Genomic DNA, 26,849 nt, shown 5'->3' on the forward strand with positions numbered 1-26,849 from the left:
TGTGAATGTCATTTCTGTTTCCTAGGATATATGGTGTTTCCTCCAATGTAGTCCTGTCTGCTAATTTAAGAAGCATTCCTTCCGCTCTGCAGCCAAATCACTTATAAAAACATTGAATAATATAGAATTGGAGACTGAACCTAATGGTGATGCATTCAATAAAGACAATGAAAACACTTAAATGGTTCGATTAATCTGTAGTTTAAAAGGTACAAAGTATTTAACTGCAATCGTTTCGCTAAAACCAGGGAAATTCTACATTCTAGATTTTAATTGCTCTATCAACATTGCGCCTCACCATGTTTTCTTCTACCTCCCATACAGTCACTGCTTTATTTCCTATCTCAAATTCATACTCATTAACTTTATAAGAAATGCTAACAGTAAAAATGTAGTATCAATACTGCAATTATTACAAAACATAGCTCTGAAAAGGTTTTCCAGAATAATCACAAACTTTATTGCTTAAGAAATGAGTGTTTGGCAAGTGTTTTGAAAATTCAGGATGACTCTTTGAAATCAATGTAGGAAAATTATGTTTGTTTGTTTGTTTGTTTTGGTTTTTAAACCTTGCATTATTATTTCAAAGGTTTTAAGTGCTTGCATTTTCAACAAAACTTGTAAGGCAGTATTGGCCACATCAGATATACAAAGCATATAGAAGTAGTTCTAACTTAACAATGGTCATTGGGACTAGATTTCTGTTGCTCAGTGATGCGGTAATATTATATGATGTCATGTATGCATCGCTGAGTGACTCCAATCCTGGTAGTCACATTGTGAGCATCATGCACCATTAAGCAAGAACCTTCTCACAACTGCCTGCTGGCTATCAAAAAGCAAAGTCAATGGACAAGTCAGCAAAAATCACAAGTCCTGGATGGTTTATAAGGGGGCCAGTTAGCAGGTATCTTGATGATGTGGGTGCTATACAAACATGGCTGAGCAGGTTGTGGCTGTGGCTTGCAGAGCATGGGGAAAACATGACTGTCCAACTTTTATGCTGCCTATTTTGCCTGGAATTTTGAATGGTTATTGAATGAACGGTTATCCACTGAGGACCACCTGTCTAGTAAATACGCACAGAAATTAAAGATTTGTGGGAAAGTGTACATTTAGAATATTTTATTGTCTGGATTATTCCGAATACATTCTCACCCATCCTTTTGACATGGTATTATTTAAAGACCTGGAGCATTTTCATTCTATGTTTTCTAATGTATACCACCTTTAACATGATTTTTCTTGATATATATTTATTTTTGTACAGTTCTCTGCTTCTCATTTCCATAAATTTGCCTGATATATACTTTTTTAAAATACAAACTTTTCCAATATAAAGTTTGTTACTTTAACATACATCTACATGTCTAAGCAGATGACATCCTTGACTAACATCATTTGGCTTTGGAAGTTAAGCTGGGTAGTATTTGAATGGAAGATCTCCACAGAATTATGGGGCAGAGGCTAGAAAGAGGAACTGAAAGAAGATAAAAAGTAATAGTGGCAAACTATTTCTGCACCTGCCAGTGTAATAATTAGGAACTGATCTCAACTCAAAATATCAACTCAAAACTCAACGCTCTCCTTATATAGTATTATATGTTACGTTCATTTCTTATATAACACTAAAATGGTTTTACGCAAAATTCAAAAATTAGGAGACCAATTGTTAATTTTTTCTGCAGATTTTTATTGGAAAGGGATAGATACCAGTGAATTCTATCCAGTGTTGCTCTCCAAATCAACCCAGACTTTGGTTTGGCTGAGTGCCAAATTCTACTAATATCAATCATGGATTTATTTTTATTTCCAAAGAAAAAGTGGACCTTAGACTTTGCCCAGTCGGAAGTAGTCTGTAAATACAAACACTGATACATGTAAACCTGGAGATGTACATTTGTCACCACTATCACAAAACATAGCAGCATGTGCTTGTCTGCCAATCCATAAAAGGCTTTGATGGAGCTTCATGCTATTTGCCTATAAAAGAGTCAATGTTTTTAACATTGTTGAAGGATGTGAATTGCTCTGCTTTATCGTTCAGCATGTTTTTAGCCAAAGGAGACTTCTGCCCATATGTTATGAAAGACAGTTGGAGTGACATCAAATAAGGGGATGCACTACATCTTAGAACATCCTTTCAAGGCTTGACAGAACCCTGATTCTTACAGGATCTCTGACTGTAAGTCTACAGGGTAAATAAGATTCTTGTGTATTTAGAGACTGTAGTCAACCTAGCAAATTAATCTAATTCCTTTACTGTCAAAAATAAAAAAATGTACTGAAGACTAAAACTTCACCCAAATATGCTGAAGTGCCCTTGGATAAGTAATTGTTTATTCTCCCATCTTCTTTTTTGGAGGGCAGAAATATATTCCAATTCTCAAAAAAAAGGAGATGAAGAAAGGTTTTCTATAAAACTGTAGTCTTTTTGTTACTGGCATACATATTTTGCTCTCTTCCTTTTAGACCTTCTCAGATCCAAAATAAACTCAGGTTTATCATAGCTAGAAGTGTTGAAAGCAAACTGATCATGGAGCTACATTTTAGGCCCAGCCAGCCAGCCAGTTTAACATCTGTTCTGTGAGGTGGCACAAAAGGATGTCAGCATAATTTTCTTTGCATTTGCAGCTGATCTCTCTTATGCCATGCTAACAAGACTGGAGCTATCATGACAGAGTCAAGTTGGGATGTTGCGACAGGTGGCTGTCCCCCCCCCCCCACACTATCCCAGTTTGGTCCCTTGACAACAAACACACACAAAATTGCTTTCTGGCTAGCTTGTGGTAAATTAGTAGGTGGTATAAACAACATTTCTCCCCCATGAATCAAATTCCAAACTGTGAAAAAGGATAATCAATTTGTATTAAAAGAACCAGTGTTCTTTATTTAAGAGAAGTTGTGCTTTTTATCCTGGAAATAGTTCACTTTTCTTTCTGACAGATTGCTAAAATTGACAGAAGGATCAATTTCCACTGCTATTCCCATTGCGTGGCTTTGGCAGCACTGAAGTGTAACCTTTCATAATGGCCAAGTAAGGGAGCACAACTGCATACTACTGTGTTTTTGTACAACTGTGTAAAGATGCCAGTGGAGAAAATCAAACTGTTGATCACCATGAATGCAGTTCATAAAATACCAACAAGAACATATGTAGGAATCATCCAGTTGTATAGTCTTGGCAGAGATAAAACTGATACATGAAGCTCAGGAAAATGGCAATGGAATATGCTGCCCCACCCCTAACCCCCTCCTGATATGAATAGTAGCTGGAACTAAATTATAGGAGGATTGAAAGCAGAATCACCATGAAAATCATCCACAGTACTGTTTCCAATGCTTAGTGAAGAATAGTAGTCATAGCAAGCCTGCTATCCATACTTGATTCCCCCCCTCTCCCGCAACTGGAATTCTTCCACAGATCACAAAGGCATTAACTGAAGTACACAATTTTCTTTTCTGGGGAGGTCAAATTTTTCCACTTCTCTCTCTCTCTCTCTCTCTCTCTCTCTCTCTCTCTCTCTCTCTCTCTCTCTCATCTCTATATCTGTCAACCAACCCACCTCATGAATTTGTTGAAAATAAGAAACAGGAGCACTAGATATGTTCACCACTTTGAGTTGCCCTAAAATTTTCACCTTTCACATTCTCACCTTAACCTCCTCAAAGAAGCATAGAATTCATGTGTCCTAAAAGTATAAAATTATAAGATAATTTTATGCTATTTTTTCTTTGGAGAACACACACACACACACACACACAAATTATGCCGATAAAATTACTTTGATTGCTGAAAAAGTAAATGCTCTTAAAGCTTTATCAATGAAACTCCATGAGTACAGTGAAAAAATGGAACCAAGATTAAATACAATCTCTCTCTCTCTCTCTCTCTCTCTCTCTCATCTCTCTCATCTCTCTCATCCCTCATCTCTATATCTGTCAACCAACCCACCTCATGAATTTGTTGAAAATAAGAAACAGGAGCACTAGATATGTTCACCACTTTGAGTTGCCCTAAAATTTTCACCTTTCACATTCTCACCTTAACCTCCTCAAAGAAGCATAGAATTCATGTGTCCTAAAAGTATAAAATTATAAGATAATTTTATGCTATTTTTTCTTTGGAGAACACACACACACACACACAAATTATGCCGATAAAATTACTTTGATTGCTGAAAAAGTAAATGCTCTTAAAGCTTATCAATGAAACTCCATGAGTACAGTGAAAAAATGGAACCAAGATTAAATACAATCTCTCTCTCTCTCTCTCTCTCCTCTCTCTCTCTCTCTCTCCCTCCCTCTTTCTCTCCCTCCCTTCCCCCCAATCAGCCTTTCAAGGTAAAACAGAACAAGGATCAGACTCCACATAAAGAATAGAGCTGTATGTTATTGAAAAAGAGTGATGCTTAGGAAACGCTTCTATCCTTTCTACATAATAGATAGTGAATATTTGCTTAAAGGTTGAGTCCCTGGCTCTCTACATCTAATGACAGCAAATACAGCAATCAACCTTAGAGTTAACAATAAGGTACCTGACTCTTGAATAATTTCTGCCTTTTAGGATCAATTATCAACATTAAAGTATACAAGAACTTGATAAAGTATCAATGAAAGCTTTGGAAAAGATGCTGAGAGGTATCTATACCTATACAAATCAGAAGCATGCAAGCAACAATTTTCCTTGTGACACTCGAAGAACAAAAGTTGGACTTTGGAAAAGCAGGATAAAAAGTATTTAAGGTTTTGACATGAAACAGGAATTTTAATAATTCCTCAGACAGCCAAAAAAATAAACAAATGGACCTGAAAAAATAATATAGCTATGGTATACAGCTGCCCCTTTCTCCTTTGTTCAATTTTGTCCTTCACTCTACCATACAAGTAAAGCTTGAAAGCTATAATGGCATACAAAGATAATATAGATGTGGACTTGACAGTATTTAACTGCCCAGAGCAGTTTTTTCATGTGGAGAAACATTTTTGAATAGATTAATTAGCATAAGGAAAATATTTAGTCAAACATACACTGTTCTTTGTTTGCTCCCACATGTCATGTCCACATCTGTTTTGCATTTAATAAATTAAAAACATCACTGTTGAAGTTATTAATATTGCCTCTAGTTTCCAAATTCCCAATTTACTGCTCTGGGAGTAACAATAGTTAGGTTGCTTCTGACATTAAGAATAATTAAGATAAATATTCAGATATATAGGGAAAAAAAAGATAGTACATCTAATTCAGTATTTATAAGCCACATTCAGTCCATGCTTTCAGGTCATGCTTACTTTGCATGGTTGGGCTTGGATGTATAATCAAACCAAACCAAAAAACAAAAAACTATAATATAATGTTAAATAATAAATCATTAACATTAACATCATTAACACTGCAGAACATACTTCTAATTTTTATGCATTTTATAAACAAAATAGTAGTTTTTACAATGTGAAAATATTGGTCATTTAATATCTCTCCTGAAAGTTGGAATTTTACAGTTTAGAAGTAAACAATTATATAATCTACTATAGCTGAGCCCCACCCCCAAAAAAAAAAAAAAAAAAAAACCTGATCCTGCATAGGACAAACAAACTTGCACAAGAAAAAGCTTGGGCTAATGACAGCCTTTCAAAATTGCATAATACACAAGATAAGTACTAGTAATTGGACTGAATTACTTTTTAAAATAAAAAAGTCTAATTTGCACATGAGGGAACTGAGATATAGAAACCAAAACTATTCTTTATGGAACAAGGGCGAAAATCAGCTACAAAGTGAATTGTACTTAAAAATAATACACCATAACCCTGGAAGAAGATTCTAGCTACACATCTGTGTTAGATTCTTAAAAGCACACAATAGTTTCTATCTTTCAATTTGTTTACAAATCTTTATAAAAGCTCTAAGGAAGCATGTTTTTAAGATCACTACACAAAGATAGGAACAAACTAGGAAGTGGCATCTGTGTGCTATTCACTGAGGATGCAGTAATCTAGATCTGATATATTGTTTAATGCAGTGAGAACATCAAAAAAAACCAAACAAAGGCTGATTCTCATATTACATGTTGTGTAGGAAAACTTTCTATTTATGTTTTACTATTTTGATTGTTATTCTCTCTCTCTCTCTCTCTCTCTCTCTCTCTCTCACACACACACACACACACACACAAACAACTTTTGAATTCTAAGCAACCCAGAGTCATTGACCGAGATGGGTGACTATAGAAATTGACTGACTGATTGATTGATTGAATTAATTAATTAATTAATTAATTAATTAATATTGTCCATCTTTTTTGTCATCTTGTGGCATTTGTGTGCCCCTGTTTCCCATCTAAGGAAAACAGGGCTACACAAATGTATATTTTCTTCCCAATATATAACAGTAAAACAAATTAAATATCCCAATACATATACCAAACATATTTAAAGGATGAAAACATAGTAGTTTACATTTAAGAATATTAATAATATCTCATTATGGGCTTCTGTGTATGAGAACATTATATGGCAACTGGAATTGGATAACAAGAACAATATATGAATATTGTAAACAGATTATATTCAGTGAGACTGTTACATCTATTAACTTAGAGAAATAAACCAATTATCACCTGTATATTGAAAGTAGAAAAGAAAAAGAAAACAATTAGCAGGTATGTTTTCAAGACTGCATGGGGGAAAAAAAAACTCTCTAAACTTAATTCAGCTGAGAAAAAAATTAGTTCCTATTATGTTATTCTATATGTTATTCTCTATGCTCAAATGCAGGAATCAGAATGTGCTATCTATATAAAAAGTAGTAATTTGTCAACATGACTAATACTACTTTAACTCAGAACTCAAATCATGTTACTTGCTAATGTGGGTAAAGCAAACCATTGTACAGCTGCTAAAGCACAAAGACTGAAACATCTAAATCTCTCCACTACTGCCATGAGAATAGAAATCTGTAGGGTTTTGTGAATTTCTGTAGGGTTTTGTGAACAATACTTATTTACCCCAAAGCTTCCATTTGTGCCTTGAGAAGATAAGCTAAACTGAAGTTCAGTTACAATGCACAAGCCTCTTCCTTTTAATATAATAAAGTTTACTGTAGAGGAGTAACCACTGAACAGATTACTGATGATCCTATATAGTAAAAGACAACAGTATACTTTATTCTTTGATTAAGTAAGCATATATTGCTTTGTCTCTTTCTCTCAGAGAGATAGATCTTTTCAGAAGTGTTTCATTCTCTTGACCCAAGTCTACATCTGCCCCAATATACCTGATTTTCCTGAATTTCTCAATTTTTATATGAGTTCTTATGATCTTATCTAATTGCTCAGTCCTTTGGTTCTGGGCCAAACAATATTATTTTCTGTTCTGATCTCTTACTCTGTTTCCTTGCTTTTTTCCAATCCAACTGCATTTGTTTTCCCTTCTTTCTTTTATTGAAAATCAGAACCAATTTTGGCAAGCTTCACCCCTCATTCTCTCTCTTCTTTTCATTGTCTTTCTGCAACTTGTCATAAATATTCACTGGGTTGATATCTATTATGCATACCTGGCATGCTTTCTAATTTTTTTGGGGGGGGCAAGGATAGAGTGATGAACTTTATTTTTTTTTATTCTGTTGCCTACCAGACCTAAAGGTTAAAGGCTAACAGCTTATCTAGCATAATTAAATCAAGAAATAACTCTTTTCCATTTATTTCATCCAACCATGTGTGTTCTAAACAGGCTTCACTCCAAAAAAAGGACATGACACTAGAGACATGTTTATAACCATTCACACTGAGCAGTATGCTAACACTGTGTAGCAACTTCCTTCACCTTTAGATAAATCCCTTATTCATCAAAGAATTACTTCCACAGACACCACTATGCTCTTACAGCTCTTGCTGTTTCTGCTAAAACATTGGGTAAAGCCACACCAGCAATTCCAAGAATATGGTAAATGAGAAGCCATTTATCTGTGTATTTTTTTCTGATTCAACATGAATCAGAAGCTCCTTTGAAATTCACACTGAACTATTCAGTTTGAGAGGGCAGATGGCAAGACATTCCACAGTTTCCTGATTCAATGTATGTCTTGGCAAATATGAATAGTTGTTTAGACATTATTCAACAGTCAATAAGTCCCCTTATCTGATTAATCAAGCAAATTATAAAATGTTTAAGGTAGCAGGCCTGATTAATGGTCAAGAAATCATGCCACTGTTAATCAGTTAAAATTGCTGACCTATGCATGCTTATATGGGAATGGACACAGTTTATTCCTCAGTAAGCATGCACAGATTTCTACTCTCTGCATTGATTTATGCCTAAGAGAAAATATTTAAAATATAGAAGAGGTGGGCAGAGGAAGATTAAAGAAGAAATAGCTAAGACCACAACAAAAAGACTGTTCGTTTAAAATGTTCAGTGACATGAAGTTGAAAATGTTGATTGCATGTTGCTGACACAGTTGCTCTGTTTATTGTTCAGACTGATTAAAATAACTTTATTTTAAATGCTTTTTCTCTTTGTTTATATTCAATACAAATTGCAAATAATTCAAACATTCTTTTTTTCTCATATAGAGTTATCCAGTGCACATACAGAATTGTCTTGCAGAGCGGTATCTATTTCAAGATAAGTAATCCTATCACTTTTCTTCCATCTCTACAGATAATCCTCAACTTAGAACCACAAATACAACTGGAATTTTAGTTGCTAAGTGATATAACCAAAGCGAGACATCACATGACTACATTGCTTAGTGACCACAATCCTGGCAATTCCTGTTGCAGTCATAGGTGCAGGTGGGCTGCCAAGTTTCTAACTTTCGATCATGTGACTGCAAGAGCACTGCAAGAACTGTAATATGAGACACGGGTAGTATGTACCTTCATTCAGATCTGTCATCACTTCAGTCAGTTTCTGAACAAATGGTTATAAGTTCAAAATTATCTTTTCACTGGAAATCTAAATCCTCCTCCTCCCCCCTTTCAATTCAGTGTTGCTTCTTGGAAACAGCCTAGACAAGTCTCTGCAGTGTTTTTGATAAGGTTTTCAGAAGTGGTTGCCATTCCTTATTTCCTAAGGCTGAGAGAAAGTGATTGACCCAAGGTCATGCAGCTGGTTTTGTGTCCAAAGCAGGTCTACACTTCATAGTATCCTAGTTTCTAGTCTGGTGCTTTAATTGGAAACTGTTACCAAACTAGAAACTCAGCTCACTAATTTCCTCCATCAATTACAGCATCTGCATCATAAGGTAATTTACATCAGTGGTGCAATGGGAAAATAATTTGTGTCATTCAAATAAAGCACATAAATATATTGCCTCTAAATAAATGGAAAGGTGGCATTAATTTAAAAAAAGGAAAAAAGGAGAAGAAGCTATATTATAACAAGCATGCAATTCTTTTGAAAAGAAAAATGTTTCCAATCTTTAATTAGCTTTCTACATACATAATTATATATTTATACATCAATGACTTTTAGAATCAGAACAAAATGAACCAGCAGTAGATACCAAGTGTTTTCAACAGTTCCTGGAAAATAAACCCTTACTATCTCCTGCAGACTCACTGAACTGATCTGAGCTTGCTTCTTTTTAAAAGCAATAACCATCAATATGGCTTCCACTTGTACTAGACATCTGTAATGCTTTGAGCTGTATTTTCTCCAGAGATAACAGTGCTATCCTGAGAACCAGAGCATGAAGAGGACAGAAAGGCAATGCAGAACTGTTCACTCATATGCCTGTCTGAGGGGCAGCAGTCTTATCTCTCTACAGAACAGAGCTTTAAGCAATCAAAGGAAAGTTTCATAAATCTTTTCTCACTAGTTCTGGCAGTTCCTATGCCTTTTCTGTCACAAAGTTGGATTAGAACCAGTTCCTTCCATTTAGAAATCTTAGTGACCCATTATATAATTCCAATCCTACCATCCTCCATATCATACAATATTTCTCGCTTCTAATATTGCTAAAGACTTATGGTTGCTAATAATAATAATACATTACTATATCCAAGGCTGGCATTATAATGTTTCTTGTTGCTACTGCAGTAGTCTTTGACTTATGACCACAACTGAGCCCAAAATTTTTGTTCCTAAGTGAGACATTTGTTATGTGAATTTCCCTCCTTTTTACGACCTTCCTTGCCCCAGTTGTTAAATGAATCACTGTAGTTGTTAAGTTAATCTGGCTTCTTTATTGACTTTGCTTCTCAGAAGTTTGCAAAAGGTGATCACATGACCCCAGGACACTGCAACTATTATAAATAAGAGTCAGTTGCCAAGCCATGGGGATGCTGCCACAGTCGCAAGTGTGAAAATTGGTTATAAATCACTTTTTTTCAGTGCTGTTGAAGTTTTGCACTGTCATTAGATGAAGTGTTGTAAGTCGAGGACTATCTGTACTGAAATAGAAAAGAGTCACACTGAAACAAGGAATATTGCAAAAAAAAAAAAATATGTAACTGCTAAGACTCATTTGTCTTATGTACATGAAAATGCATTTGTTTCCATAGATTGCATTTTTAGTTTCTTTTTCAGATAGATTTATGTTAGTCATCTTTCAAAGAAATAAAATAATCAAAGCAAATAATCAAAGTTAAATAAGATATGTAACAGCAGTTTTGCCTTCAAAATTATTCTGAGGGAATGGACATACAAAGTAAACCACAGTAAGTTTTTGTGGAGTGTGTTGTGTTGGGGGGGGGAGGGGGGGGAGAAGTTAAGGCATTTGCTCGGAAGATTATGACTATTATTCTCCTCTTTTAACAATGGGAAATGCATAAGTGCTTCGTTCAATGCTTTCTAGGTTGATTTTTTTTCTTCAGTCTGATCAGAAGAGAAAAAGGTGGGGGGAGGGGGGGAGAGAGAGAGGGAGAGAGAGAAAGAGAGAAAGAGAGAGAGAGAGGAAAGGCACTGGAAAAGAAGTAAAAGCAATCTATGGTTCATGATCACAGCATGACTCTCCCCATTTCCCTTCTGGCCAAGGGAGCAGACTGAGGAGAAGTAATGAAAGGAACCGCATAATGTGAGCATTATGCCGGCAATCCTAGATTCACTCAGCCACACATAATTTGGTGGCTAATAGAATCTGTTCAGAGTTCTGTGCAATGCAACACCCCTACTAAACCCTTTGGTGTAGACCAGGAAGAGTGACCAGAATAATCTGAATGCCAATATTAACATGTAGATAAACTTGGGACACTTTCTTTCCTACCAACATTGTGTGAGAACTACTTAGGGATGATAACCATTGTATCTCATTCTTTGTACCAAGAATGCAAATAGTGAAAATGAAAGCAATAACTGAACATCAATTGTGTTTCCTTGAAAATAAGACCCTGTTTTATATTTTTTTGCCACCCAAAAAGGCATTAGGTCTAATTTTTGGGTGTGGAATGTAGTCCACTGAATCACCTCACTTGCGCGTGTCACCCCCGGCCTCCTTTTTGCTGTCAAAGGCCTTCAGGAACTTCTTCAGCTTCAGATAGATGCAGCTAGGCCTTGCACACCTTGGCTCATTTCTTCTGCAGTCAGCAAGGCTACTGTTATCGGCTACATAGGCCTTCAGGAAAGGCCTTTAGAAATGGCCTCTGTAGCTGATAACAGAGCTCTGGATCAATCCAGAACTCTGTTATTGGCTACAGAGACATTCAGGAGAGCCTTGCTGGCTGCAGAAGAAATGAGTTGAGATGTGCAAGGCCTGGCTGCAACTATCCGAAAGGTAATAGTAGGGCAGCTCCATCCCCCCCATCCCCATCCTAGCTTAACTTTTACCTGTGCACCCTGGAGTGGGCAGGCTCTTAATTAGGGCTTATTTTTTGGGGAGTAGGGCTTATATTGGGCACATGTGTAAAAATCAAGCTAGGATTTACTTTCTGAATAGGTTGTATTTTTGAGGAAACATGGTATCTATGTATGTCATAAATATCCAATCAAATGGTAATGATAGAAAAAAAGCCGTTTTGCATTTGATGCACATTTTATTACTTGCCCTCCTTCTGCTAATGCCTATCACTTGCCTTCCATATTAGAGGTGGCGTATCTAGGAAATGATTCTGTACAAGATGAGGTGATGCCAGATGCCATGATACTGTTGTGTGTTCCCTCTTCCCCCATTTTTCTTAGAAATCACACCGCGGCCAGGTTGTTTGAGTGGTTAGCACCTTTAAATAAAATGGAAGTTCTTGACACAATCTGAGATCATTTCAAGCCTAGCACTGACATTAAAATTACCTTGTTGACATTTGACAATAGGGATTATGAAATCTCCCTAAAACAATTCCATGTAATTTGAATGAGAGGTTTGGCAATGCAATAAATTCCATCCTTATTTACAGGCCCCAGGGGCTTCTATGGAAGGAGACCCAGCAGGAAAATGCATTCAGAGAATTAGAATTCTTTGATACCCAAGTTCTCTTTGCTATCTGAGTCAAACTATAGTGAACAATGCTCTTGATAACATAATCCTGACAAAGTGAAAGCACTTTGAATAAAAGGTTCTTCGGTCTAGTTTGGAACAGTATTGAATTCCTCCTAAAAAAAAACCAGAGCAGATGGTCTTGACTTACAACCATTCATTTAGCAAAGATTCCACAACACTGAAAAAAGTGACTTATGACCATTTTTCACAATTATGACCATTGCATGTCACGTGATCACATTTCAGGCACATGACGATTGGGATGCATTTATTACAGTTGCACTGTTCTGGGGGGGTCATATGTGCAAAGTCAATGGGGGAAGACAGCTTCATTTTAACATCTGCATGATTCCCTTAACAACCATAGTGATTCACTTAACAATTGTGACAAAAGAGATCATAAAATGGAGTACAACTCACTTCACTATCTTGCTTAGCAACAGAAATTTTGGGCTCCATTGTGGTTGTAAGTTGAGGACTTCCTGTAGCTGAGTGTTATGCAGGCTTTCTTCACTTTGGGTGATTTTTTCAGCTTAGCTTTTCTATGTAATATGATGTAAAACAAGCAGAGCCAGAGACAGGAAGTGTTGAACTTGCAGTATTTTTCAAGCCATCACCTGATGTTCCTATCATGTGTTCACCATAATACCTTAACATTACTGTTCCTATACAGCACAATGAAGAGCAGCGGGATAGTCCCACAATATATTATTCCAAAGTCCTTCTTACCATTAACACAATATCGTAATTGGAAACTAGAAGCGTTGGCCACAAAGGAATTCCTTATTTCCTGTCATATCAGGAACATGGAAAGAAATACAGCAATTTTAAAGATTCTGACTTTCACACAAGAGGTCAAGGTGGCTTATATGGGGATTTCCATGATATCCCTGTAGCAGCAATTCTAAGAAATAAGATGAGCTGAGAGAGAGAAAGACTCTTCTAAGGTCACTCAGAGAGTTTTGAACCTGAATCCATCTGATCCTAGTTCAACACCCATTCTGAATTCAGAAGGGTTGAATGGATTGAGTGGACTGAAGCTCAGATTTGGTAATACTCTAAGAAATCCCACTAGACAGCTTCTATCAAGTTGAAAAATGAACAGTGAAATTATCCATTTTATTTTATATTTAATGTTTCTAAAATCTGAAGAGTTTTGAAGATGAATTCAACTTTTTTCCTGTGGTTTGGAATAGCAACTTCTTGTTTTCATTGTTCAACATGTTATGCATTTTCAAGGAATAAACTCCTCTAAACACTTACAAACTTCTGCCATTAAATTCACTAGTAAGACAAAATATATCAATAATGTTCCAGATTGGGGAGGAGGATTGGAAGAAACCCTTCCCTTATCAAGGCAGGAAAAAACACTGTTTCCAGAAGATGACTCTCAAGTATATGAGAAAATGTGTAATCTTCCAGTAGGAGATATGATTGGTTATTTATTTCCTGAGTCATTGGTTTTAAAACAGAAGAGTTTAACCACAGTGAGTACATCTGACTATGAAAACAGAAAATAAAGCAAGCTACTACTAGAGGAAGAAAAAAACACTAAACAGATAGCACACATAGAGAGATTAACTTCAGAAATTGCACCAGTTTTCTTTCCCAAATATAAGTCTCTTGTATTTAGTCTATATTTATCTTCCATTTACTTTAAAAAAAGGCATTTATGAAAGAAGAAGAAAAACAAACAACACTCTTTCAACTAAATATCAGAGCTAATAAAAAGAGTTCTTTATTGCTAGGGGAAGAACTCGACTATATTCATCTAAGCCAAGCCTGTGCTTTCCAAGAACAGTGAATAGCTCATCTTTAAATTATATTTTTCTGCATTCTATGACTTCCTCTCCATAGCCACAATTTTCTTTTATGGAAATCAGATTTATTTATTTGCAGGCAGTAGCATTCCATTACTTCTGTCAAAACTGTTTTTGTGTGCTCAGTCATCTCTGCAGTCTTATAAACCAACTGGATAAGCAATTAACATTCACGAGCATTTTCGATTGGGGTGTGGGGATAAGGGGGAGGAATGTGGGGGGAAATTCTCCACTGTTGCTAACATAACCTCTGGAGGCAGATGGTAGTGCAAAATGAGTGCATCTCTGTGTTGGGGAAGATAAGAGAAGTGACACAGATTCAAACAAATTGTTGATCCACACCAGAGAGGAGCTAGGCAAACAATAGAAGTAAAAGCATAAATGTCAATTTGGGATGATAAAGGATACAATCTAAATGTAATGCGAGAGGCCTCCAGACAAAAGCAAGAAATAGAAATTACACATGACTGAAACAGCCCAATATGTTGAGGGCATGCATACGCTAGCACACAGTCTTATGCATAAATGTGCGGGCAAAGCAATCCAAACAGCAAGGCTAATTGCTCAATAATGGAGATTACAGATTAGCACAATTATGTTGACAAATCTCTTGCTTAAAAAAAAGAAAAAGGCAGCAGCTTGTGTACTCCAAAGCTTTGCTTACCCTATCAGTATATTTATCATAATGCTCAAAAACCATCCCATCTCTCCAGCCTCCCTATCCTCTTTCTGCTCATTCTGCATTAGCATCTCAGAATAAGTGCCCCTGGGGGAGATATCTGTGATGTCTATGCATTCTTTCTGACAGGTGAGCATGGCCAAATGCTTGCTATTTATCCTGTAGAAAAACTCTGAGCAAGGGCACTTCAACAAGGTCAATCTCATCTCAATTTTATAAATGGATCTCGTCCTGTTTTTGTCTCCATCCTATTCAGTGCAGACTCATAAAAATCTAGCCATTTGCTGGTGGAATCAACTTATTTCTAATTATACCAATATCAATTCCAAGCACCAGCTTTTATATGGATGAAAATCAAAGTGTAACCCAAGATGTCTTTAAGCAGCTATAAGCTGTTTAAATAGCTTTTACGGGGAAGGCAGAAGTTATAAAACTATTTCTTCAGTGTCCTTGTTAACAATGGTGATTAGCTGAGCTTGGAGCGGAAGAAGGATTTCCGAAATATTGGACTTGAACATAATAGAGGTAGGTGAATGCTCTTTTTTCTTTTCAGGTATCCAATAAAACCAGTGTTGAAGAAAAGATATGAAGAGAATCCCAAGTTTCTGATCATTTGCCAGGAAAAAAAACCCGTTGAGCTGCAGTAATAAAAGAAGCAGAAAAGCAGAAACTGTTCATAGGCCCAGAGTTACATGTGAACTTCCAGAGACTTGGATGACACTCTCACAGCTTCTCCAAAAGTTGTCACACAATTATTTAATCATAGTTAGCACTAAGCCTGTTCAGCTTCCAGAACTACCTTAAGGCTTACCTGTTCATCATGTCCCCCCCCCACCACCACTTACTACAGTTGCTTTGTCTTTGTTGCATATCTTTTTATTGTCTCATATTATCTAAAAAGTAAAAATGCTTTTTAGGGCTTAGTGGAATGTTTTTAAATTGTTCTTAAATTACTGATAATAAGCGAAAGCTTACTTTTTTAAATTATCTGTATGCTTTTTTTGGATCTGAATGATAAAACATAACAGAAAAGCTTTAATAAATAAAAATAAATAACATTTGTCCAAACTTCTAGTTTATATTAATAATATGGAATATTTTCATCCAATATTATGAAATTGGAACCAAAAGAAAGTGAGCTATTTATAATTCAGAAAAACAAAACATGTGGAATTATTCTATTTGAAAGCTGATCAATCTGTTTATGGCCTAATTCACTAGATCTGTGGCAACTCTGAATGATTGGAAAGGAAATAAATTTATATGATTTGTCTTCAACCACATATTATAAATATTTATGAAGTGAAATAAAAAGTTAAATATTATAATATTTTTGCCCCTCTTCTTTGTATATATACTTAGTTAATTCAAGACGGTGAAAATACCTAATGCTTTTCTGCCTATTTCCCACAATAATAACCCTGTAAGGTGGGCTGAAAGAGAATGACATTCTTAAAGTCACCCAGGTAGCTTTCATGTCCAAGGAAGTACTAGAACTCCTTCAATTGGTTGTCATAATAAAATAGAAACTACATTAAAAATGCATTGGGTTAGTATGAGAAAAGTAGATATTATACACACACACACACACACACACACAGCTCAAAAAAATAAAGGGAACACAAAAATAAGACATCCTAGACCTGAATGAATGAAATATTCTTATTAAATCATTGTTCATTACATAGTTGAATGTGCTGACAACAAAATCACACAAAAATTATCAATGGAAATCAAATTTAGCAACCCATGGAGGTCTGGATTTGGAGTTACACTCAAAATTAAAGTGGAAAAAAAATACTACAGGCTGATCCAACTTTGATGTAATGTCCTTAAAACAAGTCAAACTCAGTAGTGTGTGTGGCCTCCACGTGCCTGTATGACCTCCCTACAATGCCTGGGGATGCTCCTGATGAGGTGGCGGATGGTCTCCTGAGGGATCTCCTCCCACACCTGGACTAAAGCATCCCCCAACTCCTGGACAGTCTGTGGTGCAACGTGGCGTTGGTGGATGGAGCAAGACATGATGTCCCAGATGTGCTCAATTGGATTCAAGTTTGGGGAACAGGTGGGCCAGTCCATAGCATCAATGCCTTCGTCTTGCAGGAATGTCTGACACACTCCAGCCACATGAGGTTTAGCATTGTCTTTCATTAGGAGGAACCCAGGGCCAACCGCACCAGCATATGGTCTCACAAGGGGTCTGAGGATCTCATCTCGTTACCTAATGGCAGTCAGGCTACCTCTGGCGAGCACATGGAGGGCTGTGCGGCCCCCTAAAGAAATGCCACCCCACACCATTACTGACCCACTGCCAAACCGGTCATGCTGGAGGATGTTGCAGGCAGCAGAACATTCTCCATGGCATCTCCAGACCCTGTCACGTCTGTCACATGTGCTCAGTGTGAACCTGCTTTCATCTGTGAATAGCACAGGGCACCAGTGGCGAATTTGCTAATATTGGTGTTCTCTGGCAAATGCCAAACGTCCTGCATGGTGTTGGGCTGTAAGCACAACCCCCACCTGTGGACGTTGGGACCTCATACCACCCTCATGGAGTCTGTTTCTGACCATTTGAGCAGCCACATGCACATTTGTGGCCCGCTGGAGGTCATTTTGCAGGGCTCTGGCAGTGCTCCTCCTGTCCCTCCTTGCACAAAGGCGGAGGTAGCAGTCTTGATGCTGGGTTGTTGCCCTCCTACGGCCTCCTCGTCTCCTGATGTACTGGCCTATCTCCTGGTAGCGCCTCCATGCTCTGGACACTACTCTGACAGATACAGCAAACCTTCTTGCCACAGCTCGCATTGATGTGCCATCCTGGATGAGCTACACTACCTGAGCCACTTGTGTGGGTTGTAGACTCCATCTCATGCAACCACTAGAGTGAAAGCACCGCCAGCATTCAAGAGTGACCAAACCATCAGCCAGAAAGCATAGGAACTGAGAAGTGGTCTGTGATCACCACCTGCAGAACCACTCCTTTATTGGGGATGTCTTACTAATTGCCTCTGCTTTCCACCTGTTGTCTATTTCATTTGCAAAGCAGCATGTGAAATTGATTGCCAATCAGTGTTGCTACCTAAGTGGACAGTTTGATTTCACAGAAGTGTGATTGACTTGGAGTTACATTGTGTTGTTTAAGTGTTCCCTTTATATTTTGGAGCAGTGTTCTATGTGTTTGGGTCTTTTCTCGTGTAAGATTGAGAGTATCTTTTTTTAAAAAAAATAAATTTTATTGATTTTAAAATTAAAACAAACCAACAACACATACATAAATGAAAGAGAGAAAAAGAAGAAAGGGAGAAGAAAATAGAAAGAAAAAAAAAGAAAACAAAAACATTCTCATCTTCAACAGTTTGTAAGACCTCTTTTTTATCCTTATTTTATGCCATATACACACACCTAATCCTTACATATATCTGTGTATCACTACTATGGATTTATCCTATCCTCTTTTGCCTTTTAGTGTAAAGTCTATCTTTGGTCTATCCATTTGTACCAGCAGTTCCAGCTGTTGTAGTATATTGAAGTGTCTTTGTTTTTTAATGCCAAAGTTAATTTGTCCATTTCTGCACAACTTTAAATTTTTTGAATGATCATCTCCTCTGATGGAACATGAGGCTGCTTCCAACATTGTGCAAAAGCCAATCTGGCCGCTGTCAAAATGTGTATTATTATATATTTCACTTTTTTTGATATTTGTTTATCAAAGATCCCTAACAGAAAGGACTCTGGTTTGAATTCGATCTGTTCTCTTGTCATTTCTTCCAGCCAATTTCTAATTTTCTGCCAATATTTTTGAGCTTCCGTACAGGACCACCACATATGGAAAAAAGTTCCCTCTTTTTTTTTTTTTGCATTTCCAGCAATTCAGACTCATATTGGGGTGCATCTTCGCTAATCTTGAAGGAGGAAGGTGCCATCTATAAAACATTTTATAGGCATTTTCTTTGTATGCTACCGATTTTATAATTTTATTTATTTCTACCCCAGACCTTTTCCCATTCTGTTATGGTGATGCTACATCCTATATTCCAACTCCAGGCTATCATGTTCCCTTTTACAATTTCTTCTTCTAATTCTACTTCTAATAAATAATTATAAAATTTTGTTATATTTTTTTTTGCCTGATCCTAATAAAATTTTATCTAATTGCTGGAGTTTATTGTTAATTCTGAATTCTTTCTTGTCCTGTTTATATCTACTTTGAATGTGAAGATATGCCCACTGATCAATTTTTAGTCCCCGCTCTTGAAGTTCTTGCCGCAATTTCAAATTTCCTTGTGTATCCAATAGGTCCTTATATTTAATCATTTTAGTGATATCCAGATTATTTGGGTGAATCATCACCTCCATTGTTGAAATCCAAATTGGTATTTTTAAATAGTGTTTTTTCCATATTTTCTTCCAATTAGTTAATAATGAGTCTCTGATTAGGTGTCTGTGGAAATATTTCTGGCTAGTTTTCCCTACATCCCATAAAAAAGCATGCCACCCCCTCTGCAAGTCATGGCCTTCTAAGAATAATATTCTCTTATTGGTTAAATTCACCCATTCCTTCAACCATACTAAAGTGGCTGCACTATAATACAACTCCCAATTTGGAAGTGCCAGCCCTCCCCTGCTCTTCATATCCTGCATTGCCTTTAAATTTATTCTAAGTTTTTTCCCTTGCCAGATAAATTTTACAGTTATTTTATTAAGTTCTTCAAAAAAAAAATTGTGTACTTTGATTGGGATCGTCTGAAATACATATAGGAACTTTGGAAGAATATTCATTTTAATAGCAGCAATCCTGCCTAATAATGAAAGTTGCAGCTTACCCCATGTTTCTAAATCCTGTTGCATCAATTTATCATAATTATTTTCCTTAAGTGTCTTACAGTGTGCTGTCAACCATATTCCTAAGTATTTAACTTTCTTTATCACTTGTATTCCCATATCTTCTTCTAATTCTATTTTCTGTTTTTCTGTTAAATTTTTAGTCATTAATTTTGTTTTCTTCCTATTAATTTTAAGTCATGCTACTGCTCCAAATTGTTCTAATTCATTCATCAATTTTTGTCCTCTTTCTATTGGTTCCTCAATGAAAAAAAATCATATCATCCACAAACGCTTGCAACTTATATTCTTCTTTCTTAACCTTTAATCCTTTTATGTCTGGGTTCTATCTAATTTGCATTAGTAATGTTTCTAATGATAATATGAAGAGCAGGGGTGAGAGTGGGCAGCCCTATCTGACTCCTTTTTCTATTTTTATTGGGCGGGTATATTGCCCGTTTATTATAATATTAGCCTGTTGTGTATCGTAAATGGTTGTTATAATATTTTCAAATTTGGTGCCTAAATTCATATTATAATTTTTTTGGATTAAAAATTGCCAATTTAAATTATCGAAGGCCTTCTCTGCATCTAAAAACATAAGTGCAATTTGTTTTTCGGGTGGGCTTCAGTAAAATTCTAAGACATCTAGTACTATTCTTAAGTTGTTCCTGATTTGTCTGGTCGGGAGAAATCCATTTTGATATTCATATATATGCTCATTTAACATTCTTTTTAGTCTACTTGCTATAATAGAAGTGAATATTTTGTAATCAGTATTTAACAGTGAAATCAGCCTATAATTATATATATATATATATCGGGGATCCGAATCCTCCTTCGGGATCAGCAAAATCAATGCCCCCCTCCATGAGTCCGGCATCCTGGCTGCCAATAAGACGTCATTAAAAACTTCCACCATAAGAGGTCCAATTTGTTCTGCTATTGCCTTGTACAGCTCCCCTGGAATCCCATCTGGTCCCAGGGATTTATTGTTTTTCTGGTTCTCTATTGCTGATTTCAATTCAAACCAAGTAATGTCTTGTTTAATAATTCTTCCATTCCCCCCCCAATTTCTTTATCCTTCACTTCATCTAAATAGTTTCTTATTCTATCTTCGTTAACTTCTTCCTTTTTATATAACTCTTCAAAATACTTATGGGCAATTTCTTTTTTCTGTTTTATCTCCTGTTGTATATCCCCCTTCCCCTCTATTAGCTGGTATATCAATTTCTTTCCTTTCCTTTTTTTAGTCTATATGATAGCCATCTCCCTGGCTTATTAGCATGCTCAAAATAAGTTTGTCTAGTTGTATTCAAATTTATAATCATTCTCTCTTGTTCAATTAAATTCAATTTATGTTTAGTTATTATTATCTGATTTTGCAATTTTGAATCCTTTGGGGTACTCTGTAATTGAGTTTCTAATTCCTTATTTTTTTGTTGTAATTTGTTTTGCTGGGTGTATTTTTCCTTATTCCTCTTGGCGTTATAAGAGATTGTTATACCTCTTATTACTGCCTTCATTGTATCCCAAATGTTTTGTTTTGTATTTGCTCCATTATCATTTTCCTTTAAGAAATAATTTAATTCCTCTTTGAGTTTGTTGGTGTATTTTTTCTCTCTTATTAACTGAGTATTTAACGTCCAGCTTTTCTTGGGTTTTTCCCTACCCTTCCATATTATCTGAATTGGATTGTGATCTGCCCATTCTTTAGGTAAAATTTCAATCCCTTTTATCTCATTTGCTATTTCCCCATTCATCCATGCCATATCAATTCGTGTCCATATTTGATGAGGATTTGAATAGAATGTAAATTGTTTTTTCTCGGGATGTAATCTTCTCCATATATCAATCAAATTTAACTCCTTCATCATTTCCATACTTATCTTGGGAAGCTCTCTCCCCCCCCTTTGTTCTTCCCCCCATTACTGTGGTCTTTTTGATAATCAGCAATAGAATTAAAGTCTCCTATGATACAAATATTTCTTTTTTCCAATCCTACTATTTTTCCATAAAGATGCTTAAAAAACTCTTTTTGACCTCCATTCGGGGCGTAGATTACCACTAAGAGAATTGAGATGGCATTAATCCAGATCTGCAAAACCAGAGTTCTTCCCTCAGAATCCGACCATATTAAATCTGCTTTCAAATCCTCTTTAACATATACTGCAATCCCTTTCTTTTTCCCATGTCTGCTGGTGCGGTAAATAGCTTCCCTAATTTCGGACACTCTAGGTATTTTTCATCTGTTTTCTTTATATGAGTTTCTTGTAGGCATATTATATCAGCATTTTGTTTGATTAGTTTAGCTATTATCCTTTTCCTTTTTATCGTCGAGTTTAAACCATTTATATTAATTGATAGTAGTTTCTTTTCTTCTTCCATTTAAGTAATTCTGTTTCGCTCTTTGTCTTGTAATGCCTCTGGTCTCTCCTTGTGCCTGAAGATGTGTCCTACTTTCTTCTCTCTCCTGATGTAGATGAGTATTTCCTTGATTTCCTAAAGTTCCATCTCTGTTCTTATGATAGCCTTGATCTTCCTGGGAGTTTGTTTCCAGTTCCTCCTTACTGCTCTGGTCTTCCGGACCTACCAATCACTCATAAAACTCCTGGGCCTTTTCCATGGAGTCTATTTTAATTTTCCTTTCGTTCCAAAAAACTAACATCCCCTCTGGGATTAGCCATTTAAATACGATTCTTTTCTGATTTAGGTAAGCTGCTAAGAACTTGTAGTCTCATCTTTGTTCTCTTACTCTTCTTGGTATTTGTTTGAGAATCAAGACTTCTTTACCTTTATACATGATTGTTTTATCTCTTGACATCCTATATATGATATCCCGGACACTCCTTCTTACAAATCGTATATGGACTTCTCTTGGGAATTTGTGGCGTCTTGCATAATTACTGCTAATCCTGTAAACTTCATCAAACTCCCTTAAGATGTCATCTTTATCCTTTTCCAATAGTCCAGCCAGTATTCCCGCCATTAGATTTTCCAGGTCTTCTTCTTTGGATTCCACTACATTTTGAAATCTCAAGTATGTAGCTGCCTTGTCCATCTCAAGGTAGACCAGTGAGTCCTCCATTTCTTTATTCACATTCTTTAATTCTTCATCTACCTTTTCTAATTTCCTTTCAGTTCGTTCAGTCCTTTCCTCTACCTCTTTTATTGTTGCTTCATTTTTCTCCAAGGCCTGCTGTAATAATCCAACTTTGTCCTCTACTTTGGAGATATCCACTTTCATTTCTGCTTTTAATTTCACCATCTCCTCTTTTAGTTAATTGATATCTGCTCTCGTCTCATTATGGTTTTTCATCATTGTTTCTTGCAGCTTCATCATCGATTCCTGTAAAGTCAGCAAAATTGATTGCAGATGTTAGCTTGTTTCTCCACTGGTAATGTTTCTTCTATGGTTTTTTGTGCCATGAGCGAAGCTGTTGCCAATGTAGTTGTTAATGTCGGGGTGACCTTTCTTCCAGTTTTCAGAGCTGTAGTAGTTGTGGAAGTCATTTCTTTTAAGATTTGTTTCTGTTGTTGTACTATATTAATTATATTATCCCAAATTAACATTCAGTGATAGAATCTCTATATTAGGATTGACCGGTATCTATTTACTTAATCTATCTATCTGCTGGATAGCTGTGCTCTTAACTGGTTACTGGAGTATAAGTGCTTATATATAAAAATATTACCACTGTATTATTTTAAATCCAAATTCTAAATCACATATATAATTTTGTAAGGTCTATGCTCAGCCTCTATACATAACTTCATGATATATATATATATATATATATATATATATATATATATATATATATATATATATATATATATATATATATATATATATGGATCTTTGGTTATTCGGGTTCTCTCCGCGTAAGATTCAAAGTATCTAGGCAACGTTTGGCGAGGTCCCACTCGCCATCTTCAGGCTGGTGCTTTCGGCTTAGTGCCAGTGCAAGCAGTGTGTGACCGGAGCTGCCATCTCTCTTTATATACAAGTGGAGGGGGATGGTGTGCTGGGCTGGTTGGCTGTGCTGCAGCCTCTTGATTGGTTGATGGAGTTGATGTTGGTATAATGGGCTGTGTAATGGCCTTTTGTTGTAGAGATATCCTGGATCTTGTGCTGTCATCTCCTGGGTCGTTAGCCTCTTGTGTTTTAACGGCTTGGGTAATGGGTTGTGTGATGGGCTTGTGAGTTCTTTTGTTGTGGTATCCTGGGTCTTGCGTTGTAATCTCCTGGGTCGTTTGTGTTTTGATCTCTTTTCGATTAGCCTCCTGTGTAGTAACAGCTTGGGTAATGGGTTGTGTGATGACCTTGTGAGATTTATTGCTGTGGTATCCTTGGTCTTGTGCTGTGATATCCTGGGTCATTTGCTGTGTTGTGACTTCTTGAGTTCTTGAGGTGTAATTTCTTGAGTTTTCTGATGTGATGTCCTGAGCGGGTGGCTGTGATGTAGCATTTGGGTTTTTAATATGGCTTTGAGTTTGGGGTCTGGGTCTGTGTTCGTTTGGCTTCGAGTTCGTGGTCGTGCCACATCTTCATGGTGGGGGTCAGTTCGCTTCATGTATGGTTCAGAGGAGTTTGAAGTGGGTAGTGATGCAGCTGCAGTGCGGCTTCTGGTCTGTGGTCGTGTCTCATCTTCTGTGTGGGTGTGAGTCTGATTTTTACGTGGAAGTGTGGTGGTGGCATCTTGTGTGGCCCTCATGGGTGTGGGTCTGGTGTCATTTATCATGTTGGGTACTCGTCTGTTCATGAGGCGGGTTTCCAAATGGCTGGTAAGCGGGAGGTGTCATCTCTTTTATTCATGCTGTGTGGCGTTTTTCTATCTCTATGGCTTCTCTGATTATTCTGCTGCTGTGGTGTTCAGTTTTGGCGATAGTTCTGGTATTTTTAAGGTCAATCTCATGTCCTGTGGCTTTGAGGTGTTGGACCAGGGAAGAGGTTGGTTCTTCTTTTTGATTGAGTTCTTATGTTCTTCAACGCGTGCACTTATTCTTCTGTTAGTTTGTCCAATGTATGTGGTGAGGCAGGCAGTGCAGGGGATTTCATATACTCCTTGGTTTTCTAACTCGATTTTGTCTTTAGGGTTTCTTAGGATGGTGGATATTTTTCTGTTTGTGCAGAATGCTGTTTTAATGTTGTGTTTTTGGAGGATCTTGCTGATTTTGTCTGTAGTGCCTTTTATATATGGGAGGAGGGCTTTGCCGTTCTCTTGTTCTCTGTCTTGGATTTTGGTTGGGGTTTCTTTTTGGATTAGGTGGGTGATCTTCTTTCTTTGAAATCCATTGGCTGTTAGTACGTTGGTGAGAGTGTTTATTTCGGTTTTTAGGTGTTGTTCATCAGCTAAGCATTTTGTTCTGGAGATGAGTGTCTCAGCTACGGAATTGATCTGTGCTGGGTGGTGGTGTGAGAGTGCGTGTAGATAGCGGTTTGTATGTGTTTTCTTTTGGTAGATGGTGTGTCCTAGGGAGCCATTGGGTTTTTGTATACCAAGACATCTAGGAAGGGAAGTTGATTGTTAGCTTCTGTTTCCATGGTGAATTGTATTTTGGGGTGTAGGCTGTTGAGGTGTGTGAGGAAGTTGTTCAGTTTTTTCTTTCCCGTGTGGCCAGATTATGAAGGTGTCATCTACGTATCTGAGCCAGAGTTTGGGTTTGTGATCATATTTTTCTAGAGCTTGTGTTTCAAAGTGTTCCATGTAGAGGTTTGCGATGACAGGTGAGAGGGGTGATCCCATGGGTGCTCCTTCTATTTGTTTGTATTTTTGTCCATTGTAGGTGAAGTATGTATTGGATAGACAGTGGTTGGTCAGATCTAGGATGTGCTTGGGGGTTGTATTTGTTTTGGATGGCTGTCAAGAACAAGAGAACGGCAAAGCCCTCCTCCCATATAAAAAGGCACTACAGACAAAATCAGCAAGATCCTCCAAAAACACAACATTAAAACAGCATTCTGCACAAACAGAAAAATATCCACCATCCTAAGAAACCCTAAAGACAAAATCGAGTTAGAAAACCAAGGAGTATATGAAATCCCCTGCACTGCCTGCCTCACCACATACATTGGACAAACTAACAGAAGAATAAGTGCACGCGTTGAAGAACATAAGAACTCAATCAAAAAGAAGAACCAACCTCTTCCCTGGTCCAACACCTCAAAGCCACAGGACATGAGATTGACCTTAAAAATACCAGAACTATCGCCAAAACTGAACACCACAGCAGCAGAATAATCAGAGAAGCCATAGAGATAGAAAAACGCCCACACAGCATGAATAAAAGAGATGACACCTCCCGCTTACCAACCATTTGGAAACCCGCCCTCATGAACAGACGAGTACCCAACATGATAAATGACACCAGACCCACACCCATGAGGGCCACACAAGATGCCACCACCACACTTCCACGTAAAAATCAGACTCACACCCACACAGAAGATGAGACACGACCACAGACCAGAAGCCGCACTGCAGCTGCATCACTACCCACTTCAAACTCCTCTGAACCATACATGAAGCTTAACTGACCCCCACCATGAAGATGTGGCACGACCACGAACTAGAAGCCAAACGAACACAGACCCAGACCCCAAACTCAAAGCCATATTAAAACCCAAAATGCTACATCACAGCCACCCGCTCAGGACATCACATCAGAAAACTCAAGAAATTACACCTCAAGAACTCAAGAAGTCACAACACAGCAAATGACCCAGGATATCACAGCACAAGACCAAGGATACCACAGCAATAAATCTCACAAGGTCATCACACAACCCATTACCCAAGCTGTTACTACACAGGAGGCTAATCGAAAAGAGATCAAAACACAAACGACCCAGGAGATTACAACGCAAGACCCAGGATACCACAACAAAAGAACTCACAAGCCCATCACACAACCCATTACCCAAGGCGTTAAAACACAAGAGGCTAACGACCCAGGAGATGACAGCACAAGATCCAGGATATCTCTACAACAAAAGGCCATTACACAGCCCATTATACCAACATCAACTCCATCAACCAATCAAGAGGCTGCAGCACAGCCAACCAGCCCAGCACACCATCCCCCACCACTTGTATATATAGAGAGATGG

The 26,849-nt window shown here is 37.2% G+C and overlaps 1 protein-coding gene and 1 long non-coding RNA gene across 6 annotated transcripts in view; one reads left to right on the top strand and one right to left on the bottom strand.

Annotated features, from left to right (window-relative positions):
* LOC148132134 (uncharacterized) overlaps positions 1 to 13,672 on the top strand; it is a 51,560-nt gene extending 37,888 nt beyond the window's left edge. For both annotated transcript variants that reach the window (XR_015747626.1, XR_015747627.1), the window contains one exon: positions 8,662 to 13,672. This is a non-coding gene — a long non-coding RNA (uncharacterized LOC148132134). The remainder of the gene's footprint in view (positions 1 to 8,661) is intronic.
* Positions 1 to 26,849, bottom strand: part of TENM2 (teneurin transmembrane protein 2) — a 1,019,238-nt gene that overhangs the window by 328,291 nt on the left and 664,098 nt on the right. The window lies entirely within an intron of this gene.

Source organism: Notechis scutatus, chromosome 2, assembly GCF_049901735.1.
Source record: "Notechis scutatus isolate UNSWTSFEM ecotype Mainland chromosome 2, rNotScu1.2, whole genome shotgun sequence".
Lineage (NCBI taxonomy): Eukaryota > Metazoa > Chordata > Lepidosauria > Squamata > Elapidae > Notechis > Notechis scutatus.